General features: G+C 43.3%; 1 protein-coding gene across 10 annotated transcripts in view; it reads left to right on the forward strand.

Moving 5' to 3' along the window:
- elfn1a (extracellular leucine-rich repeat and fibronectin type III domain containing 1a) overlaps positions 1–20,559 on the forward strand; it is a 116,053-nt gene that overhangs the window by 75,414 nt on the left and 20,080 nt on the right. Inside the window, exon 1 of one of the 10 annotated variants that reach the window (XM_048990267.1) lies at positions 3,729–3,805. The exons of 8 other annotated variants lie outside the window; for them this stretch is intronic. The gene's annotated coding sequence lies outside the window, so the exon portion shown is untranslated. Of the gene's footprint in view, positions 1–3,728; positions 3,806–13,541; positions 13,581–20,559 lie in introns of those variants that run through there. One more of the 10 variants, XM_048990270.1, reaches the window with a different exon arrangement.

Consider the following 20,559-nt stretch of genomic DNA (forward strand, 5'->3'; position numbering starts at 1 on the left):
AACTCGTCCGTGTTATGCACAGCACATTACAATTTTCACATGCATGATTCTCCAGAAATTTACTTTCTAAGTAACTCCATGCCATGAACATCAACATTTGAATTGTTCAAATATTTGGAAAAAAAAAAAACAAACTCTTTCTTCCTTCCTTGCTGTGCCTGTACACTGTCTAATAAGGCGATATGGAAAAGCACAGAAGCTAGAGGCGTTTTATGTGTGATGGCAGCAAATTACAGGGCATTATGCATCATGCACATTCACCCTCACAGTCACTAACTAAGGCTGAATTATAGTCAATAATTTACCTTAAATTTAATTCTGAAAGCTGATGTGAAGCACGTTGCATTACGCGTTTCAGTGTTTTACATGATTTTGCAGTTTTATTGCATATAATAATGGATGGTATGCTTTACTGTTCACTGTCAGTGCCTGCAGTGGTATTGCTTAATAATGCAGTGGTATTGCTTAATAGTATGGGCAAAAACAGAAAAAAAAATACTTTTATTCCTATGAGAGTTTGATTTCTTTCAGAAAAAAAATATGTTGTAAAATTTTACAGTGCTCCTTTAAGAAGACATAAATAATTTTTAACGTGAGTAATTTGTGGCACCAAGCTAAATATCATATTCTCACATGAAATTGTTTTTTTTTAAGTAGTTAACGCTTTGATATTTTTGGACCGGCATAAACTAAGGAATTGAATAAGGTTCCCGGGAAGCGTGTTTTTTTGGCATCATCTAACATACAGGATACAAATCAACGTAAACACAGCCACACATGTAGCGAGAATCAATGTGGCCCTTTGGCCTCACGCCTCTGGGACCAGGGGTCGAGGCCCCAAATGTGTACATGTTCTCTGTATCATGTCATGACGTTTCCACCAGCTTTTCTGGGTCCCCACCGAGTCCAAGAACATGCTTAGGTGAACTGGAGCTGTCTGTAGGTGTGAATAGTGAGTGTGCCATATGGTGAGCTGTTTCCTGCCTCTGGGATAAGCTCTGAACCCTGAATAGAACAAGTGGCTGCAGAAGATGGATGGATGGAGTGATGGATGGACGGGTTTGAGACTTATGAAGGGTTTGACTGGCTCAGGCTAGATCGCGGGTTGATATCACACTTTACTCTGAACATAAGAATGCTGGAAGATCCTCTGCTTTCCGTTGGCTCCTGACAAATTTTGGTCTCCATGGTGCTCCCCCCCCCCCTCACTTTTTCCCCACTTAAATCGTATTGAAAAATGCAGGGTGTTTTAAATCCGCAGTGGGGGAAATGAGCTTTGTGACTTGACAGCCATGAGATCTGTCGAGTTCTTCATTCAATTACAATATTACGGTGGATATGGGTGTAGAGGGATTTGGGGTCACCCATGGCAGCTTTCAATTTGCACATTAACTGTTTAAGAGAGCTGGCTGTTTACTCAGAAAATTCAGGTTAAGTGCACAGCTGCAGGGCCATCAGCCTACCATTTTTCAATTCTGAAATCCATTAACTTCCCTGGATTGTCCAGTTACTCATTTAGAATATTTACTTTTGCACTGCTCTGGCTAAATGTCTCCAAAAATATATTGGAAATGCGTTACTGTCACGATCTTGGTAAGCGAGCGCGGCGATCGTGCGGAAGGAGCAGGCAAGCAAGCGGGATACGGGGAAAACGGGGGTTTATTCAAAGGAACAGGACGGGAAACAGGCATTGACTCTCACAAACATCAAGAACATCAATGACGGACAAGGGAAACCGGGGAGACCAGGACTTAAATACACAGGACTAATCAAAGTAACTAGACAAAGCTGGAGACGATCAGGGAAATACACGTGGGTAATCAGGGGGCGTGGCACACACGAGGAGCGGACGAGCCGGGTATGACAGTTACCTTATAGAAAAAAATGGAGGAGGCATGAAATGCAGTAGTCACAGTCTTGGGACACTTGGGTTTATAACAAAAAACATTGCTTTACTCATTTGTTTGCAAAAATATTTATCACGTTAGAATCAATGGTAACACTTTACTTGAGGGGACAGGAATACTTAGTAGTAACTCAATTACTACTGAAGTACAAGTCATGAACAAATATACAGTAGAAGCTACTTGAGATAAAAGATGTGTCACATTCAGTACGATGAACAAACACGAGACCAGTATTCTATTTGTGTTATTCATTACTTTCTTCTTCCTGTAAATCCTTCAATGGTTCCTTCAACAGTTCAAAAAGATGTACCAGATTCACAGATATAGTTGTTACGGCGGGGCATAACGAAGGAAAGAGATGATCCATGGAACTGCTTGCCACAAACAAAGCACTTCATTAAACTCACAAACATGGGGTCAAAACCAGAACAGGTAATACAAGAAACTAACTAAATTAATCACAAAGAAAATGAGCACTAACCAGGAAACCAGAGCAAAATTGGGAGCAGGACTGGGAGACAAATACACAGTAATCATTACAATGAGTGACGGAGGAAATGATCAAAGTCAGGCACTCGGATACATAGATAACAAGGACTAACAAGGGGCAGGTGTGGGCTATATGGAACTAGGGGCAACAAGGAGCAGATGAGGTCAATCAACGGATACAATAGGTAAAAACAACAAAGGAAACCAAAACAAGGGTAACTGAAAATAATACAACCAGGGAGCAAACACGACGGATCGTAACTTTGTTGAAGCACATTTTCATTTAATCATATCATTCAGTCTTTTTGGGAACACACCTATCATCAATTAAAGTTACTTCTATTAACTCCAAGTAAAGTGTACTGGTACTAGTAGGATTTTACTGACATTTACTCAGTTGTATCCTACAGCAAATGCCATGGTTCGCAGGGAGCTTACAAAGCATCAAAGAGATCTCACTGTTGAAAGGTATCAGTCAGGAGAAGAGTACAAAAATTTTCCACGGCATTAGATAAACCATGGAACACAGAGAAGACAGTCATCAAGAACTGGAGAAAATATGGGACAAGAGTGACGTTACCGAGAACTGGACATCCCTCCAAAATTTATGAAAAGACAAGATGAAAACTGGTCAGGGAGGCTGCCAAGAGGCCTACAGCAATGCTGAAGGAGCTGCAGGAATTTCTGGCAAGTACTGATTGTTTACTACATGTGAAGACTATCTCCCGTATTCTCCATATGTCTGGACTACAGGGTAGTGTCGCAAGACGGAAGCCTTTTCTTACAAAGAAAAAAATGCATCAAGTCTTCCAAAAGCATGTCAGAAAATGTGTTGTTATGGTGTGATGACACCAAGGTTTAACTTTTTGGCTGCAAATCCAAAAAGTATGTTTGGAGCAAAAACAACACTGCGCATCACCGAAAGAAAGCATACCCACGGTGAAGCATGGTGGTGTCAGCATCATGCATGCTTTGGGGTTGTTTTTCTTGAATTGCTGAGACTGGGGCTTTAGTGAAGGTGGAGGGAATTATGAAGAGTTCCAAATACCAGTAAATTTTGGCCCAAAACCCTCAAGTGTCTGCAAGAAAGCTGAAGATGAAGAGGAATTCAGCACGACAATGACCCCAGGCATACATCTAATTTTAAAAAAGAATGACGTCATCGGAAGAAAATTGTGAAGAAGGTTTGGAATGTCCCACCCAGAACCCAGACCTAAATCCAACTGAAAATCTGTGGGGTGACCTGAAGACGGCTGTGCACAAGATATATTCTTGCAATCTAACAGATTTGGAACCATTTCGAGGATAGATATGGACGTGCTTAGGACTATTCCAACAGCTCCTGAGCGCCAAAGTCCCTCATACTCACAATGCTGGCATGCAAGCAATGTCATCCCACTGGCTGAATGGTAATGTAGATTTGGTAGCTTATTTATGGAGGGAATTGGTGTTTTTATCTCATATCTGAATAAGAAATAATGATCGATAGCTACGGGGAGGGAAAAATGAATGTATTTTGGAGTAGGCCCGCTTTGAATATTACATCTCTGTTTATGTTAGCGAGATAGTCGCCCCTATGATTTAGCTCCCAATGAATATGTTATGATTAGTTTGTTGACAGAATTTAAAGAGATTCTTCTGTGTGGAGGGAAGAAAGCATTTGCAAAATACATGGTGTTCCCTGGTTCCATAGATATATTGTAAGGCTGCAATGAGTAATCAATAACGTAGATGATATTTGGTAGCAAAAAAAGTTGACAACAAATTTTGTCAAAGATTGGTTGCCTCTTTGAAATTTATTGTGTATAATGACATCACCACCTAGCAACAATAACGTTGGTGTGTTATGTCTAGAAAAATTTACTGTGTGAAGGCAAAGGTACTGCAACAAACAGAAATACAGCCAGTTTAATGAATTGGGTAAACTTTTATAAATAGTTTTGAAGTCGTTGCTAGACTTAGATAGTATTACAGTAATGCACTATACCGTAGTATTTTTAACATTTGCAAATGCAGAATGAGAATTTTATTGGCACAATTCTAAAATGGTAGAAGAGTGTTGCTTTTGAAAACGGCATCAAAATACAATATACTGCGGTATAAAGTATAATCGTTAACGGGCTATATGTGCAGGGATGGGGTGTCAGTCTTTTTGTGTCACTTTTACATTTGCATTTTCATTCAAAACTATTTGTTTTGGCCCTTCTAACGAATTAGTTAATCGCCTGATCATGTGATTAATCGATTATTAAAATGATTATTTATTTGCAACAAGATAGATAGAATCTTTCCCTTTTTTCTTTCCAAAACTACACAGCATGACTGATATGTCTTGTATTTCGTTTGGTTACTTATGTTAAGGTTTGGGCTGTGTGAGGGTTAAGGTTGCCATTGTTGGGATTAGGGTTTTTCCCATGGGCGTCACCGGCATTAAATCCTCCTCACATTTCTTAATTAGTCATTTTGACCTCCCCGCTGCCCCCCCACATTTAACATAAAATATTAGTTTTATGCCAGTATCCCCCCCCCCCACACACATTCAAAATGCTTCTGATGCCTCTGGTTTTCCCCATAGAAATTAATGTTCCCCACAAAGATATGAAAACAAATGTGTGTGTGTGTGTGTTTGTATGTTTCAGCTATGTTTTATACGGGTCAGTATAAAAATTTTAATTTTCTTCTAATGCCTTTAGCCAGACAAAAACAGCAGCAATTCTATCATCTAGAAATTCCTCTGTTCATCAACAACAGCAAACTGTGGCCTGTAGCAGACAGAGTCCTGTTCCAAGATTAGTTTAAATTAGCTAATTCTGTGAGACCTCAGTTATTGGGTTTAATTGAGCTTTGTGGATTGAGTCCTGAAATCGCCTCTAAGGAGACATACCATGAAAATGAATTTTCTTGGACTCATTATGTTGCCCGTGGTCTTTCATTGGTCAGGTATCTGTGGCAGGCTCCATGCAATATTCATTCTTGATTTAAAAAACCTCCAGACATATTGTAACTGTATACACCAGGGCTCTTCAACTCTGCTCCCGGAGAGCTACTATCCGGTAAGTTCTCTATTTTACCTGGCTTGCGATGAGCCACATCCGTTCCTGGTATTTACCTGAGAACCGGCGTGGGTCATCAGAAGTCTGTTCTGATATCCTGTATTCTGATTGGTTCCGCTGGTGTGGGAGGAGTCTTGTGGCTCTTGCACATTTGCTGCTGACCGTGAGTTGGAAGCTGCAGAGTTTGCGTTGTTTATTATTTGTGAGGGGGGGTCATAAGTATCGTAAGATGTCGGCAAGTGGTCAATTCGTGCCAAGTAAGGAAGAGAGCATGCCAAATAGCCAGCTTACTAATCTCCCCTGCAGTCCTTACGGCATATTGATACTGCTAAAGTCATGGGGACTGGGTGCGTTATGTTGCAGGATTAGACAATAGTTGGCGCCCTGGGAACAATAGGGACGTGACGTTTCCTTTGTGTGACTCATAAGTGGATGTTGCCGCCGTGTGGACGCATGCACTCCGCCGCTGCATCTCTGACAGGCCGCATGCTGCAAACAGCTGTTGCAGCACATGAGCGGCCCTGGGGTTAATAACGGAGCGGCTGCGTGCGGAGTTCTGCGTCTGTCTTTCATTTCGCTTCTTGCATGAGAGTGAAGACAGACGCAGCTCGTTTTGTTCCCGACGTAACTGATTTTGATTCCGTTCCTCTCGCTATGCTTCGGTCGCAAGGATTTGGATGCTGTTCTGCATTTGGGAGCCGCTGTTATTATCGTTTATTGCTCGCAGTGTTTCTTCACCTGAGTCTCTTTCTAATTAGTTTGGCATTTTAAATGGTTCTTTCAGGCTCCCGCACCTACCTGCACACATCAGCAGGAAAATGGTAGCTCCATAATTAAGCCAAAGTGACGTCCCTTACAATAGAATTAGCAGCAAGCTAACTCAACATGATGGGGGAAATAGGATAGATTTAGCATTCACCTGTTAAGGCCTTCAACAGAAATATGACGGTATTTTGTGTTTGTTACTATAATCCATCTGAACATCAAAATGGTAACTATGAATCAGAGAAGCAAGGGATACTTAAATAACTTAATAAACATTTTGAATTACGTTTTATGCAGAATACATAAGAATACAAATGTTCGTAAGTCGTTATGCAACATCATTTTAAGTGCATATGCAAGTACTAAGAACTAGGATGCCGGGAGTACGCACGCTACGCTGCTGTGCGGCGGGAGTAGCGGCCAGAAGTCGTAACTAGGCGGAATTGGCGCACAGAAAAAAAATTAATGTTGCGGACAGGAAACGGGAGCCCAAGGAACACAATCTGGATTTACAGTCCACTTTGTTCGTATGTCTGAAAGTTCATAAGTAGAGGAGCGTCTGTACAGTATATATATAGACACACACACAGGTTTGTGATTATATTATATCTTTGTGGGGACTCTCCATTCATTTCTATGGGGAAAACCCTAATCCCAATATGACAACCTAACCCCCTACCCAGCCCTAACCTTACCTACAATTAACCAAACAAAATACAAGACTTTTGGCATTTTTACTTTTTTGATTGTGGGCTGTGGAAAATGGGTTTTTATCACATTGTGGGTCCCCGCAATATAACATGAACCTAAACCACACACACACAAATTTTAGAAGGTTCCAGAGAGCAAAACTTGATTTTTCTGCGGGACTAACAGAATCCTAATTCATGTGAATGAAGAGATGTGTAGTTTTGTTAGTTGATGAGTGTTGACACAGTGTGTGTTTGTATGTGTGTGTGTGTGTGTGTGAGAGAGAGAGAGAGAGAGAGAGAGAGACAGACAGACAGTGACAGACAAATGTATTTTTCCTCTGTCTATAATTTTATTTTCTATATGCACTACGATGGTTGTTTCTGCCAATTTTCCCTAAACAATACAGTATAACAACTGTATAACTTACATGGCATTTACATTGTTTTACATATTATAAGTTACCCAGAGACGATTTAAAGCATACTGGTGAATCTGCAGTCCCCTGTGGACACAGAGGCCCAGCTGTAGTCCACTTAACAATTACGTTCGGGCAAATGTAATTTTGCAATTCTGAATTGACTAAAAAAATCATTTAAAGGGAGGTTTGATGCTGCAGTCTGGATAGACAATGGAAAAGAATGTCCCCTCTTCTGTCAGCTTTATTTAGGTTTTATTCAGATTGATTTATCAACATAAACGTTTCATGCGCTGCCAGTAGCTGTACTCAGATTGTTAACTTATTCGCATAGCCTCCAGTGGCAGATTGGGATAGTCCTTCAGTGGTGAACTGCTGTTCAGACCTTTCATGCCTGCTTTTAGCCAAACAAAGGACAGTTACGGGGTTCAGAGATTCCCATTTAGAATTCATCAAAAAGCAACCTTTCTTGGTCCACTGAATTTTACAACAGGAAAGGACATTTTTGACGGGGTTTTCATCATTTCCTGGAAAGGCAATTATAAGAAATGCAAGAAGAAACACAAAATATTAAGCCCAAACATTTGTAAGTCAAATTGCTGCTGACTTTTAGAATGTCCAGTATCTTTTGTCCGATGTAGAATGCAAACCAGTATTCATAAGGATGACATGAAGATTTCAACCTAGGAGCTCAAAGTCATGCTATTTATTTTTAGAAGTACAGTATGATATTATTTTGATACACTTATTGGCATAAATCATCAGTCTCCTACAACAGAATAGCCTGACTTTGTCATGGCTCTACGCCGTTTTATGACCTGTTCGATATTCTGCATTCTGATTGGCTTATTTGGTGTGGGAGGAGTCCCACAGTTGAAGTCCCAAGTGCTGTAAATTGGAAGCTGCACTATTTACATAGTTTTTCCTTGGGGGGTCGGGGGGGAGGCATAATCCGGGAAGGACATGGGTGCTGCCACATACGTGGGATGCCGTGTGCGGAAGAGAGCGAGCCAAATAGCTGTCGGTGGACAGTAGCATGTGCGGTCAGCGTTTGCGGTAGGAAAGGCCGCTGTACAGAGAGATGAATGTCAGGGTTGGGCACCGTCGATGACATGGGGCACTGTTGTCACAAGAAGTGCAAGGCCGGGCATTCAATTTGTGGCCTCTTAGGGAAAAAGGAGACGTTTCGATTAAACGGTGCCTTACGGTCCTGACAGCTGCTGCCAGACAGTGCAGGAGTAATATGTGAGGAACAGTCTGCACCATCCAGACTGTAAGGGAGCTGAAAAAACAATTCTTAGTACAAAATACGTCTTTCATCTGATACATAACAAAATATCTCTGTGAATTACCCAAGGTTTTTATTTCATAAACTGCAGATTTTTTTTATTCTTGCTAAGCTTTAGGATGTTGAGTGAGCAATTATACATGAAAATAAAGGTCCCAAGATCCCAAGAGTTTAGTTGCTCTTGGCTCTGTGGTTTTTACTGATGCATTGTCCATGTGTTCATATTCAATATATTTGTAAGCTGTCGTGCAAGCATGTGAATCACGAATTGTATCGTTCAGCACTTTGCTGGCTGAGGTCGTTTTAAATACGCTTTATAAATGAACTTGAACTCTTTGAGGAATGTAGGAGCTGCAGAACTTCTCATGAAGGTTTAGATCTGTTGACCGGAGAGGCCATAGGAGGCATGGGTAAAATATGACTTATCAGACGGGATTTTCTCTTCCAGTACTTAGACGTCCACCAGGTTATTCTTATGTTTGCGTTGGCCTTGGATTCCGAGTGGCAGCCCCCTGCTATAAACTCCAGCTTTGTGTCACTATGAAATTCCTTCTTGCTTTTTTCTTGAGACTGGCTCACGGAAGTGCTGATTCAGTTCTGTGGTAATTTTACATCTGTATTCCATGGCGTGTGGCCCTTAAGTGTCCGTCTGTCCCCGTCAGTGAGCTTTGACTTGCGACTTGCTCTTTGCTGATGCAGGTTGTCCACGAGTGCCGTGTGCTATCATAGTTGCTGAGACTGGAGTCACTGAAGCATTAAAAGCATTAAATCGTGTTGCGGGTTTTGTGACCGATGCACCTGCAATTCAGACAGTGACTCTTTGGCCTCTTAGAAGCTCTTGGTTTCCTCATCGATCTGAAATCTCACACATCGATGTGCTGATTGTTGAACCACATTCAACCCCAGACCTTAGTAGCTATGCTTGTACAGTCATACACTGCGTAATAACATTCCGGTCAATGACATACCGCATATACAACGTTGGTGCCCTAAGATTGTAACAGAGCTGAAAATTTCCTATCGTCCGATGGCGGAATAACAGTCATAACATTGTACCGCAGCAGATTTTTGTGGTGATGCTGGTGTAAAAGACCTATCGGCCATGTAAAAGTGAGGCACATACAGTTATGTACAGTACAATGACAATATTTATTACACTGTACTTTTTGTCATTATTTAGGCTACAACATTTACCCTAGGTGTGTCGTAGGCTACACCATTTAAGTTTGTGTAAGTGCACTCTACGATGTTCGCACTACGGTAAAATAGCCCGACGACGCATTTCTCAGAACGTATCCTGGTCGTTAAGCGACACATGGCTAGAACTATGATGCATTTACTCTGAAGTCCCATTTCATATGATTTTTCCAATATTTTGCCCAGATGTAATGCGATTTTTGACGGTAAGTGCATAAGCGGTTGCCTGGGTAACCGCAGGAGTTCAGCCCGCATGTCTGGGATGCAGTTGATCTCTGTGGAGAAAGGCTGGGGTGGCCGCAAGTGCCCCCAGTGTGTCGGGAGAGTCCCTGCGAGGCTCATGTCTTCAGGCAGTGTATCCCAGACAGTCAGGTCCTGTTTCACGGTGCAGTTAGGCGACGGTTCATTTGCAGATACACGGGTACGACCTGTCAACAAAGGAAACACAATGCTGAAGAGCAGCTAGCAGATGAGATAAAAGACAAAGAAATGGACAGCCTTTGAAACCACTTATCTAACGGCACAAACATGTTATGAGCAATATGTCCCTAATGCCAGTTTCTCCTGTTGTTTAACAGTTTTCTTTAGAGAAGCACTAAAGATATATGACTGACCACAGCCAGTGGAAGCAAAATGAAACGTTTATCTTGTAAATTGCTGCCACCGTTACCATTCATAAAATACTAACAAAGTAAATGATTATGTATGTGAAAACTGCATTTCTGAAATTATGCATGCTAGATCCTGGGTTGGAATTTTACCATGAGTTTCAACTCATGCTCATTGTCTTCTCCTGGGTTTATGTTGGGTGGGTAATTCAAGTCTAGAGAGTAAACATCCAGACCAAGTTTTTATTTCAACCAGCCAGTTGAGTACTCTGTGACTGTGACTCTTCATACTGAGCTGGCAGTTGAAACGAAATCTTGGTCTGGACTTTTACTCTCTGGACCTGAACTACGCACCTCTGGTGTACCTGAATCTGCGAGGTATCCAAAGTCATGCGGTTTAAGTAAATTGGGGTCTCCCACTTTGCCCAGTGTCCCCAGCCCTCTTCCCTCTGCTTCTCTGGGCAGACTCCAGGCTCACCACAACCCTGCCCTGGATGAGCCAATATAGAAGATGGAGGGATAGATGGATGGTATATATAAGCCCTGTGTTGGCTTCAAAAATGGTATGGTAGCAAAAAAGTAATAAGAAGTAATGAAGTGATATTAATACTTAAAGTAATATTTGGCTTTTCCTTGAAACAATCCTATCAAGAATATATTTTTATGCTGATTTCTGTTTAAGGCAAGTGGTCTCTTTTGAAGTGCTGCTCATGTTTTAGATTTATTTTTGATACAGACACGCGTGCGCACACACAAACGCTGGCTGTATCTTTGCCACATCTGACAGGTGGCAGGGGGTTTTGGGAACAGGCTTAGACAAGTCCTGAGTCAGCAGTGAGGACCGCGTCACCCCACCCTTCTCCGGGCCGCCGGCTGCGTAGGATATGTGTAAGAGCGGAGGAGACATGCCAGTTTGCTGGTCTGGAAAATTACATTAAAACCTGCCGGCCTCATTCCACGTCTCTCATTTATTTCATCCCGTCTTTTCCTCTGTAAAACATTTTTAAGCAGCGAAATTACAGTCCCTGAGCGGCTTTATTCCGAGGACCTGAGCTGTGAAGAAGGAACTAGATAAAGGGTTATAAACAGGCAGATGAATCGGAGGCTGCCTGCTGGCCCCTGAGTTTCAGCAGAGTCTGAGAGAAGGATCTCTCCTCCTCTTCAAATCAGACCCCGGCGGTTTGCACGAAGGCCTGCTTGTTTACACAGAATAATCCAGCTGTAATTGAGGATTATCAGTTTGCCCATTCCCCTCCTATTTAATCTTTTCCTTCACAAAATACTCAGGAACATAATCAGCACTAGTGTCACAATTAAAGTTGTGTAATATGTGGAAGTCCCTTGACTTTGCTAAGCTTACATTTTCACCCTAGATAATGTAATTGAATCCCGCGTGTTTTAGATATTATCATTGGGCAATGAATGACACCTTGGGATTTTTTGATTTTTCTTGTTAAGTCAAATTTTTTCTTGGCCTGCTAGTATTCGTGATAAGTAATCAATGAATGATTACTTCGTATGCAAAGAGGAATCGCTATTAATTGACCAAGGGTTCAGAAAGCTAGAATCTAGTCAAGTAAGTTGAATTTCATCTGGAATTGTATTAGACATAAGCTATAATGGAATACAGTACCTATCGGCTTATTACTTTTTTAGAAATCAGGATTGTCAGAAGTACAGAGAATGTCCGAGACAAATGTCCGAGAATGACTCCTAAATCGCATCGAAAATTGAAATGGGTGGTGTTGTCCTTTTATATGATTAGTATATGGATAGTCTAAGTGGGGTTAAAGTTATAATTAAAATAATATTTTAAACATATACATTTACAATCAATTTATGCAAATTTGCATTTATGCAATGTAATACCTGCATATATTATAAGAGACATTGAGGTGCTAGCAAATAGCAAAATGCCAAAAGTGGGTTAAAATAGCAGTGTTACGTGCTTAATATCGTATTGGGCTCACGCCTTGAATTATACGCATTCAGGCAGTAGCATGAGGCTCGCAGTCTAAATGCACAGCCTGCTGATATACCCCAGTACCATGGGACATGCCTCCGGACAGTGTGAGAGCGCGCCTCTGCATGTCCAGCAGTGAAAAATGCAGAAAGCCCCCCCCCCGCCCCACTCTCCCTTATCAAGCCCGTCCAGCCCCACACACAAAGTCATTAACAAGCCACCGTGAAAGTCGCATTATTAGACAGCCCTCCATTGGGGGTGCCAGGCTCCACACCACAGACAGGGATACCTCCTGTACCGCGGTACGGAAAAGGCGGATTAAGGCCGCCGCCCATCCACTTCCCATTCCGGGCCCCCGCCGTCATGAGTGGGAACGCTGATCGCGATGGGAGGTGATGGGACAGGTTTCCGTGCGCTCTCTGGTCGGAGTGTTTGCTAAGCCGAATCTCTCTCGCTGAAGGAACTGCCTTCATTATCGCTAAATTGCAGCCTCCCCTTGACAAACACACACTTGTGTATTTAAGATTAATAATTGATGGCAGGCTGAGAAGAGGTGCAGTGTGAAGGCAGGCCAAGGAGAGACACAGTGTGAAGGCAGGCTGACGAGAAACGCAGTGTGAAGGCAGGCCAAGGAGAGACGCAGTGTGAAGGCAGGCTGACGAGAAACGCAGTGTGACGGCAGGGCAAGGAGAGATTCCGCGTGAATGCAGGCCGAGGAGAGACGCCGCGTGAAGGCAGGCCGAGGAGAGACGCAATTTGAAGGTAGTCTGAGGAGAGACAGTGTGAAGGCAGGCCAAGGAAAGATGCAATGAGAAGGCAGGGCTTTTGGGGGTGGGCCGGTTCAGTCCTGCCTAGTCTCTTCTTCAAGTATCTCCAGAAGCAGGCCTCAGATGCTCCCCCTGGATTGCGTTTCCCATCTGGCTACTTACGTCTGCAAAAAACCCGGCGTTTTACATGCTGCTCAAGTGTAGCCCTGCTTATCCTACGAGCTACACCCCCCTGTGCCTGCTCTCAGCCCCCCACCCCGGGTGACCCGGTCCCATTTCACGGCATTGCTCTGCAGAGGATGTTTACTCTACCGGGAGAGCGGCACAGACAGACTGCGACGCGATGCAGCAGACGCCGGCTTCGCCGGAGCGCAGGGCTCGCTGAGCGTGAGACGCAAACGTGGAGCTTTGGCAGCCAGACACTGATTTACTGAGGTAAATACTTCTCCTTCACGGTGATGAATGGGGAGTGAGCAGGGACAGGATCGAGGCAGAACAAAGCAAAACTCAAAGCGGTGCTGGATTTAGAGGGTAAGCAAACTCGAGTCGGGTCAAACACTAGTAACCAACGTTACTAGGGGTGAACCTGAACAGGACAGACTTTGTTGTAGCCGCTTCAATGCCGATTCCTCCAGCCCTCCACAGGAAGAAAGTGCCCCTCTTTGACAGCTGTATCCAGCATTCAAGCTTCCTGCACACTGCACAGTCCTGCACCCTCTCCCTCTGACTCTGCTCTCCCCTGGATATGCTCACTCCTCTGACACCTTCTGTTTGGCCCTGCTCTCCCCAGGACACACCTTCTTCTCCCCATCTCCTCCACTGACTCCTGTTGTTTGATCCCACTCTCCCCAGCCCACGTCTTCTCCTATTCCCCCACTCTTGTCTCCTCCTTCACCATCCCGACTGAAGCGGTTCTGACCCCAGCTGTTTCTGTTGCTGCCTGCCTCCCTCCTCTGTGCCAGGCAGGGTGACACTTCCGCTCATGGGAGTTTTACTCACGCAAAATGTTCTGAGGGCAGAAAGAAAAATGATAGATAGAAATGATTTTTAAAAATGATAGAAAATAGAAAGAGATAACCAATCAGATCGTAAAGAAGGTGGGCCCAAGAAACTAGAAGCGGCGGGACCAAGACATCTGATTGGTTATCAGCCATTTTTCTTTCTGCCCTCAGACCATTTTTGTGTGAGATTTCCAGGATTCAGGACTGTCATGTGACCCCCCCCTCCTGTTGCTCCCACCCCCCACATTTTCCTACTCCTCTGCCCACTACCAGCTCTTTTTCACTGCCATATAGCCAAACTTTTTGTGCTTCTCTTGTCTTTCACTTACACTGTCTGTTTATTTTTCTGTGGAGGTGAATTATTCTCCATCTAATACCGGGATGATGTTCGTACTGCTAATTTGGGTTTAGGGCTTAGGGTTTAGGGCTTAGGGTTGGGTATTTTGCACTGAAATTTGGTAGCTGTATGTAACATATCTGTTGTTTACTGTTTATTTCCTGTTTACAAATGCATGTAGCATTTAGTATCTATTCGCTCTGAAATTTATGCCTGTTTATTGGTCTTTGGCACTTTGCCTGGTACATTTTTAGTGTTTATTTCTCATTCTCTGAAGAATTTAGAATTGGGTTAACCAGTCTGCATTGTTTTGGCGGAAAGGCTAAAACTCGTATCTGTTTACGCGTCTGTGTTGATCTGCGAAGAAAAGCAGCCTGCGGAGATGCTCTGCGTTCACCATGGATGGCAGCATAATGCAATGTATTTATTGCTTTGTTTTGGAAGCGCACAGTGGAACAAATTGTTATTTCTATTGCGCATCTCTGTAGTCCCATCTCGACTGTTTTGCATTTAGGTTCTAAAAAAGTAGTTCTGGATCCAGACGGTAAAGTGTGTAACTAGGAATTCATTGTGTTCGACGCACTTTGGAAACAAACCCACAAAACATGCCATTGCTGGTATTTTACTTTTCTTAAGCCGTTGCTCAAATGATGATGATTTCTGAAAGAAATGAACTGATCAGATAATCGTATAGTTGTTCAAATTCTAGAAAGGCAGACCGTTTGACTGCTAATGGTGGGCAAATAGGGAGTTGTACGAATAGGAGTTTCAGGAGGGCGGGTATATTTGCAGGCACGGATATCTTGTGGGACATCACTGGATGATTCTGGCTGAGTTACGGTAAATGGTGTGATTCACCGATATGCTGCTGTAACTACATTTTTAGAAGAACACTGATGTGAACGCAAAGCAAGCTCACAGTATGTGTGCTGCCTGACTGTGCCTTTGATGGCCCTGTGTCATTAGGCGGCGTAGCCTGGAGCACCACGGTACAGCCTGGTATTGGGCAGAGTGGGATGGAGCCCTTTGGGCCAATGGGAGAGACACTGAGGCTCTCAGACCAAGCATCAGTAACTGGGAGCTGGTCTGCCTGGTACTGGGGAGAGCGGGAATTCACCACGGGTCCACCAGACCCTTGGACCGAGCCCCAGTAACCGGGAATGGCCACATTCAGCAGAGTCTCTTCTCACGTGGCATTTCAGAGAGGATAATTCAATGAAAGGCACTCATCCTTTCTTTAAGCAGGTCCTTTCTGATACAGTCATTTCGAGCTGTAACTGGGCACGTTTTCAGAAAGCTTGTAAAGAAGCTGCCAGTCGCACAGGGACTGCGTACAAGTCGAATTTGTTTTCTGTAATTTAATTTGTTGGCTATTTGTGGGCCCAGTAATTGTTCTAAGCACGGTTTTCTGTTACACGATCATGAATCGAAAGAGTGCTGCTGAGGAAATATTACCTAGGGAAAGATGCCATTTGAATCCCATTTGTACTGTTATTATCAAACCCAGTGTAATTCTGAATCATAAATAAGAGCGTATTTACTGTAAAATTAATACCTTTAATAGCGATGCAAGCTATTTTGGGAGTTTTGTCTGCAAATTGCCAAATGGACTCCACGCAATGATCTTTCATTTTGGGAGATAATGAGAAGTGCTTCTTAACGGGGTGCATATTGAAGGCACAGCGCAGATTATTTGGCAATTATTTGTAATTGTCAGAAAAAAAAGACAAAGCAAGGATGCAGCATGGAGAGACTACTGTAGCAGAAGGTCCACAGTGACGAGGAAGCAGCAGATTTTCAAATAAAAATAATCACAGATGCTTAAGAAAGTGTTTCTGTTGTGCCAGATTCAAGGGGCTCCATGCAGTTTGTTTCATCAGTTCCACCATCTAGAAGAATACAGAGAAAGATAAGGGGCTGAGCCAGACCGCCGCACTGGCGTGACTGGCCTTCCACTGCATGGATCCTCAGTCTGACGGACCAAAAAAAGCAAAGAAAAAAGGAAGGGGGCGGGGCTTATGGCGGCAGACTGGCAAAGATACTCAGGAAGGAGGTGTGCGGGACGAGGATTGGTCAGCCAGGACATGGCAACCTGGAGATTGAGACCTGGAACAGGTGAAGAAGGTATAGAAATTTGCAGGCAACCGAACAAAACGGTCATTTTCACTGGGTGCTAGTAAACAAGCACGGACATAGAGAAGGGACTCTGACAGACAGGACTCAGAAAGGAGCACTAGGCTCAGTCTGTAGAGAACCAGGAACCAGTACCTTCAGTTCCCCTCTAGGGCACAGAGACCATCCTCATCCATTAGACTAGATGACGGTACAGCTAGCAGTGCTGTATGTTAGCTTAGCTGTAGCGATGTCCGCATGAGATGCCTATAGTGGCAAATTGGATGATTTTTCAGTATGAATGTCAGAATCATTTGCTCAGGTTTTTACAAAAAAAAAAAAAAAATCAAAAGCAGTACATTATATTTTACTTGCATTATTTATTTACACTTTATAACTACTTTAAGGAGATTGCTGAGGTGGTGTATAAGCTGAGACGGAGCTAAATGAAGACGAGCTGTTTTCATGCTTTCATTCGTTATTGTTTTTGCACTGGTTTCATTTGTTTGCCCTAAAACTGCACACAGTTTTCAGCTGGGGGGGTTGCCATGTCTGAGCCCCCCCCGCTGCAGAGAACAACAAAAGTCAGGTTATCCGCACTCTTAGTGCTTGACATTTAGGGGTAAACTTAAAGGTCATGAAATGGCAGGCAGGAAATGTAGGCAAAGGGGCTTCCATTTAAGCGTTCAGCTTATTGTTTATCGATCGTTGGACGGCCCTGCCTCTCCAGACCCACGCTTCCATGTTCGCTCCAACCTTAAACCTTAAAGTGCATTGCTAAGTCCCTTGTTATCCGCTTGCAGTGTAACAGGTGTTCTTGCAGTGGAGGTAATTAATGCGTGACCCAGTCGAGGGCTTAATAACCAGCTTGATGAATGAACCCTTTCTTCTGACTGCTCATCTAGATGCTTTCAGATGTTGAGGTGGAGTGGGGGCAAGCGGGGGGGTTGAATTATGTTTATAGGGATGCCCTCTCTGCATCAGACAATAGAAAGATTAAAGAAAATTAATAGATACGTATAATAAGTGTCATGCCAAAACAAATCTGAGAGCCGGTACCAGGGTATACCAGCAGCATCACCACAATGCCGCATTGGGGTGGGCATTTGGGAAGGTTAAGTGGACTTCAGTGTTCAAATTGTGTCTTAGGGGTCCCTTAGGTGGCAATGGCCGAAACTGTCGGCCGAGGGAAGAGGGGGGTGTCATTGTTTTAAGGCGGACCCCTCCCGGCTGAGTTTATAATAAAAGCCAAATGAGCATAGAATCGTGCCAACCTCATCGCCTGATCTCCCAGTGTGGTACTTGATCTGATGGGGTGGAATAGAGCAGGCTCCCTCCTGTTCAGCGACGCCGGGTGGATGTTGGGTCGCGCCCCTGTCCGTGTCACGTTGACCTGGGACTTTCTGCTCAGCATTGCTAGAGCCGGCAAGTTATTTTTGATGCTGGTATTAGTCTCTGGAGGAGACACTGAGCTAAATTCTGGCTGAAGTAATTATAAAAGATTTAATTAAAACCTACAAAAAGAAAGAATATCTTATTATGCATTTATTTTGTACTATGGGGATAACTGTATTTAACTATTGAATAAATTAAAATAACCTAAAGTTACGTAATACAAAGAGGACCATGGAAACCACCATTCTGCAACTGGAACCTGGAAACCCCCGCACCTTCTTCTCAGAAAGTCCATCTTCCGTTGAGTTTCTATTTTAATAGCTGTATTTTAAGATCACCATAGCTGCAAGGGGAGACTTTAGCGGGTTTAAATAGGGTGATGGCTGTATAAATGGTATTAAGCAGGACTGTGTTGACTTGGCAACTTGAGCGTGTGGGACAAGCCTCTGATTAGTGTACGAGCGTGACAATGTCTGAGCATTCTCTGTCACTATGGACACGAGCCTGTCGCCTTTCTAGCCAGGAAGCACAGAGAACGTCTGGCATGATTTAAAGGCCATTTATGTATCTCCGTGCATGATGACAGGTGAGAATTACAGCAAATGCAACGTTAGGTACTGATATGCGTGTTAACTGACAGCATTAACATTTGCCTTGTTTAATACAGACATGCCCAGCTCTACTTTTGTGACAACTCCGGGGATTTATATAAACGATTAAGTCCCCAAGAGTCTCCACTATTAATTAAAAAAAAAAATCAAAATCACTACTATTATTATGATGGTAATTCAACTTTTTCATCATTCAATGCGAGGTAAGAGTCAAGAAAAGCACTAACCCACAATCGACAACAATTTAAATATTTCATTGGTTTATTTAAATTTTATTTATTTATTCTTTTGCTTTGGGTGTGCAGCTTTTTTTCAGAGCGCTTTGTTATGTTAGGATGCTAAATTGCTGCGGGAAATGGAACGAATCTCAGGGATGTTAGGGACAGACATCAAAAGGCCATCCTCCATAAAGTGTGACTGTTTGAGACGGCAGAAGGATTAGCGCCGTTTGGGGGGGGGGTGGCAAGGGGACTTTCTGTAATGACGTGAGACTCCAGCAACACGGGGATTATCCCAGAGGTTGCAACTTGCCATTTTTGCTCACCTGGCACCGCTGTTTACAAGCAGCCTTCCTTTGGCTGTGGTGCACTGAAGTCTCACTGTGTACTATAATGTAAAATCACTTGTTATGTCGTTTCCTGCCCTGCAAGGGAATCTAGGGGAACATTTTTGAGGTGGTAAGGGATGACCTGTGCAATCTAGGTCCCAACCTAGAAATGCAGCCTGTTCATGATCTCGGTTATGTATTTAACAGCCTGAATACAGAGTTTGGTTCTTGCTCCCTGCTCTCAAGCCTCAAGTCTAGTCTGGTATCTTTGTAAGCTCTATGATTCCTATTCTGTTCCCTGGCTTAGTCCTACTCCTAGGTATTATTTATCATCGCTGTCCCCTTGGTTCTGATCTCCGGTTTCTTGACCCTTGCGTCATTCCGGTTCTCCTGTCCTGGTTCCTCTGCCTAGTGGCATCTGAGGAGCTTTTTTGCCTGGTTCCAGCCCTGCACGCCCCCGTTCTGTTTCTATGCAACACTCTGAGACCTGGTGGCCATCCAACCAACAGGGGGACGGTTGCTATAAGAGGAAGATCTCGCTTGCAGTGCTGCTGGGGGCGGCTTGGCCAGCCCATCAACACAGGCGCTCATTAGTGAACACTAAAAGACCTGGTGGGGGGGGGGGGTGGTTAGGAATGAAAATGACTACTTTTCACTTAATTTCATCTTATTATATTTTGTGTGGAATTTGTACATAATGAAAGATTCTGATCCTACTCTGGATTGTAGCCTGTGGATTATAGCCTTGTGCATAATACATTTCTTAGACATAATTCACACAGATCAAAACAAATCAAAATAATTATTACCTATTACTATCTATCAGTGCTGTCCTCACTAAATGCTTCTCCAACACAGGAGTGTGGAGCCTGTCCCAGGGAACGGCAGGGACAGCCTTGGGTGGATGTTTTTGCTATCATCATCTATCCACCCATGTTCCATCTGCTGATAGAGAAGGGGGCTGTGAGGGAGGGGCAAATCCCAGGAAGCACCCACAAGGCAGGGGCACCCTCTGGATGGGATGCCAGTCCATTATTGTCATTTTCATCATCATCATCATCATCATCATCATCATCATCATCATTATTAATATTAGGAGTGTAAGTTCAATGCCCATCCATGGCTCTGTGTGTTTGTATTTTTCATGTTCTTCCTCTGTTCCTTACCACACTCCATAAACATATGGTTAGGTGTGGGTGTCCCTGAATTGGCCATAATGTGTGTGTGCGTGTGCCTGTCTCTACCCTGTGCTTACTGAGACCCTGTCCTGGAAAAGCTACCCTCATGAGAAAGATGGGTGGATTTTAGCATCTTCGGTGTATATATTATTAGCAGAATTGCTTGTTGTAGTGTTTGTTAAAAAAAGAAAAAAAAAAAGCTTTGGTATTGAAAACATTATCTAAATTAATTT

Source organism: Brienomyrus brachyistius, chromosome 22, assembly GCF_023856365.1.
Source record: "Brienomyrus brachyistius isolate T26 chromosome 22, BBRACH_0.4, whole genome shotgun sequence".
NCBI classification, from domain to species: Eukaryota; Metazoa; Chordata; class Actinopteri; order Osteoglossiformes; family Mormyridae; genus Brienomyrus; species Brienomyrus brachyistius.